At 46.9% G+C, this 4150-nt stretch overlaps 1 non-coding gene across 1 annotated transcript; it reads right to left on the bottom strand.

Moving 5' to 3' along the window:
• Positions 1-3838: 3838 nt before the first annotated feature.
• Trnal-caa (transfer RNA leucine (anticodon CAA)) lies at positions 3839-3913 on the bottom strand. Its single transcript has one exon. It is a non-coding gene; the product is annotated as a tRNA-Leu (tRNA).
• Positions 3914-4150: the final 237 nt, after the last annotated feature.

Below are 4150 nucleotides of genomic sequence, written 5' to 3'. Positions count from 1 at the left end.
TTTTTATACCAAATGATGAAACTTTTAGTGTTCCGAAACCGGTCGTGCACACAATAAAAGAGTGTGGATTGAGCAACTGTCCTGCTGTTTGTTCATTTTTCGAAGAAGAGATTAAGAAGACTCGAAAGTACAACATTCATTTTTGTAACAGTAGTGGGCTCGACCATGTTAGCAGACGCCATCAAAGGCCCCTGTTTCCGCGCATTCGCAGTGAGCAGCATACTCGTAAATATCCACAATCTCTATAGCTCTCTGACGTCGTAAATACACTGGCGTTCTGGCTGGCTGCTGATTTACACCAGGCACGAAAGGCGCACACACTTCGCGTAGTCGATTTTGACTAGAAAGTCGCTCCTGTAAAACGGCATTCAGAGACGGGGCACAAACTCGGGTTTTTCTATTTCGGTCTTGCCTTGCTCAGTTTCCTACAATTTCCGAGCTCCACCTGTAGACTCATTTTTTAAGATTTCATTTTCATACTACTTTATCCTCTGAAAGCTATACACGAAATTTTGGAGCTTCACAGACACTCCGGAATGATATTTTCACTCTGCAGCGGAGTGTGCGCTGACATGAAACTAACTGACGGATTAAAACTGTGTGCCGGACCGAGACTCGAACTCCGGTCCTTTGCCTTTCGCGAGAAAGTGCTCTACCAACTGAGCACGACTCACGCCCCGTCCTCACAGCCTTACTTCTGCCAGTACCTCGTCTCCTACCTTCCAAACTTTATAGAAGCTCTCCTGCGAACCTTACAGAGCTAGCGCTCCAGAAAGAAAGGATATTGCGGAGACATGGCTTACCCGCAGCCTGGGGGATGTTTCCAGGATGAGATTTTCACTCTGCAGCGGAGTGTGCTCTGATATGAAACTTCCTGGCGGATTAAAACTTCATAGACACTGACAGAAGAAAATCGTAACTCTAAGAAGGAGTTGGACGATGTGAACTAAAGTTGGTAGGCGTGTTTCTATGTCTGAAATATAATATCTATTCAAATTTTACGCCAATCGCTTTTGAGTAGCGCTATTAGCACCACTACAAGCATACAAAAAACATCTGCTTTAAATACACGCTACAACGCTCTACACAGTTAGTTACCTTTGAGATTGGACGTGGTGAGTTGATGTTGGTCAAGAATGCCTTTAAGGCGACAGAGACACCATTATCAACACCACTCTGAGTTTGAACGAGGTCGTGTAATGGGGCTACGACAAGCTAGATGTTCCATTTGCGATATTGCTCACAGACTTGGTAGGTATGTAGCCACAGTACAGGGCTGCTGTTAGCGGTGGTCATTGGAATGTTCGGTCGGAAGGAGACCGGACTCCAGAAGGCAACATGGCTCTACAGAGAGGGAAGGCCAACGTCGAAGACCATCGTGTTCAGCATATGTCTCTAGCGCATCCTACTGCATCTGCAGTAGCAATTTGAGGAGTAGTTAGCACCACAGTCGTTATTAGTCGCTTACTTACTAGTCCCTTACTTCGAGCCAGATGCCCTGTAGCGTGCATTCCACTTACCCCAAACCACCACAATCTGCGATTTCAGTGGTGTCAAGCGAGAGCTCATTCGAGTGCAGGGGGGATATTTCTTGTGTTTTCCGATGAAAGCTGGTTCTGCCTCGCTGCCAGTCATGGTAGTGTGTTGGTTAGAAGGAGACCAGATGAGGGGCTACAGCCAACCGCTATGCATGCTAGACACTTTGGACGTACACCTCGAGTTATAGTTGGGGGTATGACAGTAGGAGCACTCTCGTGGTCGTCCCACATAACCATGGCTACAAATCTGTACTCAGTCTTGTGATTCGACCTGTTGTGCTGCCATTGATGAACAGTAGTCCAGGTGGTGAATTCCAACAGGATAACGCTCGCCCCCCCCCCCCAGCCAATTGCTGTAGTAACTCAACCTGGTCGGCAGTCCATCGACATGTTGCCTTGGCCTGCTGCAGCACTGGATCACGTACGGAAATCATCGGACTACAGCTCCAGCGTCATCCACAAGCAGCATTAACCGTCCCTGTATTGACCGACTAAGTGCAACAGGAATGGAAATTCATCCCACAAACTGACATCCGGCGCCTGTACGACACAGTGCATGCACGTCTGCACGATTGTGTTCACCATTCTTGCGGTAACACCGGTTATTAAAGTACCAGCATTTCACATTTGCTGTGACTCGCATTCGGGAGGACGACGGTTCAATCCCGTCTCCGGCCATCCTGATTTAGGTTTTCCGTGATTTCCCTAAATAGTTTCAGGCAAATGCCGGGATGGTTCCTTTGAAAGGGCACGGCCGATTTCCTTCCCAATCCTTCCCTAACCCGAGCTTGCGCTCCGTCTCTCATGACCTCGTTGTCGACGGGACGTTAAACACTAACTACCACCACCACCACATTTGCTGTGGTTTATCTCCTGCTTACATTAGCCTGCGATCTTGCAATGTTAATCACTTAAATATATTAGAAATGTATTCCCGGAATTTCATTGCTCCACATTAATTATTTTTTGATGCTGCGATTTTTTCCGCCAGTGTAGAAGGTTGTCTAAATCGCAACGGGAAGTTATTAGTATCGCTCATTGTGTTATTCCGACTCGCGCCACTTTCTCGTTGTTATGTTGCCAACATCTCCGGAAAGTATCTATACAGTGTTAGCCATACAGGATATTTAGCCTGTCTTTAGTTGTCAAAGAGTTTACGTGTCTTTGTTAGTAGCGGCGATTCCTAAAAATATGGTTCAAATGGCTCTGAGCACTATGGGACTTAAAATCTGAGGTCGCCAGTCCCCTAAACTTAGAACTACTTAAACCTAAGTAACCTAAAGACATCACACACGTCCATGCCCGAGGCAGGATTCGAACCTGCGACCGTAGCGGTCGTGCGGTTCCAGACTGTAGCGCCTAGAACCGCTCGGCCACTTCGGCCGGCTGAGACCATTAAAATATTTTATCTATATTATTGTTTCTCTAAGAGACATGTCTCCTTAGAGAACTACTTCCGGTTCCTGACCTAGAACTGGATCTGGTGAAGACATTCTGTTATGAACTTGCGAAGCGTACAAGTGAATCTGATACGGACAAGACGAACGTGAGAACTCAATCCGTTGTGGCAATTCTGAGAACCAGTCTCTCGTGAACCTTTGAGTGTCACTCAAGCGATGACGTCGGGGAGATAACAGGGAGATAACAGAGCGCTCTACATACGCAGCCCCCGCCACTCCCTCACAGGCAGCGGGAAGGGGCCGGACACGCATGGCCACACACGCCTTTCGGCAGGCGGCAACCTGAAAGGCAGGCGGCAACCTGTTGCTCGAGTTCTCGGAATCGCCACGCACAGTACTCACTGCCCACGCCAAACCAAGTCTGCGTTCCACGAACTAGAGCTTTGCCGTTTGTGCTGCGGTTTTAACAGTCGCATGCGCATTCGCGGAAAAGTTTGGTCACACTGACAACTGACTTTTCATGTTTACACACGGCCTCCTAGATTCCGTCAGCGAATGATCTTGCTACACAAAAAACAGCGCCCTACGAATCTCACACTTTACGTTTATTGTTATAATGTGTGCAAATGACTGGTTTTCTTCTCAAAGGATGTGCTGTTTTACAATGAAAAGGTGTATTGCTTATTTACTTCCTGCATAAATTAGGTTTGGTGGAAAGAAATATTAAAAATTAGCCTTACCATGTGAAGAAAGAGGTGTAACCCGGTTTAGAGGTATTAAGTACCATAAGGCATAAATATTTATAGGTTGCTTCAGAACTCCACCAACAAAACTTTACATTTTATTCGGGGATATTATCTGAGTATTTTGGCACAGGGACATGTAGTCTCCGATAGCTCTGTGCCGGACCGAGACTCGAACTCGGGACCTTTGCCTTTTGCGGGCAAGTGCTCTACCAACTGAGCTACCCAAGCACGACTCACGTCCCGTCCTCAAAGCTTTACTTCCGCCACTAGGAGACGAGGTACTGGCGGAAGTAAAGCTGTGAGGACGGGGCGTTGTCAAAACACGCGGCTAGCCCAAAAATACGCCTAGTTTCTTTAAAACTGTAGTAGTTCGTGCTCGATAAGTAAATATTGCTGCAGAGACGGACACTATTTTTCTCAATGATACGAAAATTCTTTGTTAAACACTGACCTTGTATGCTGTTAA

The sequence above is a fragment of the Schistocerca nitens genome, chromosome 1, assembly GCF_023898315.1.
Source record: "Schistocerca nitens isolate TAMUIC-IGC-003100 chromosome 1, iqSchNite1.1, whole genome shotgun sequence".
NCBI lineage: Eukaryota > Metazoa > Arthropoda > Insecta > Orthoptera > Acrididae > Schistocerca > Schistocerca nitens.
This window is presented reverse-complemented; position numbering and strand designations above follow the sequence as displayed.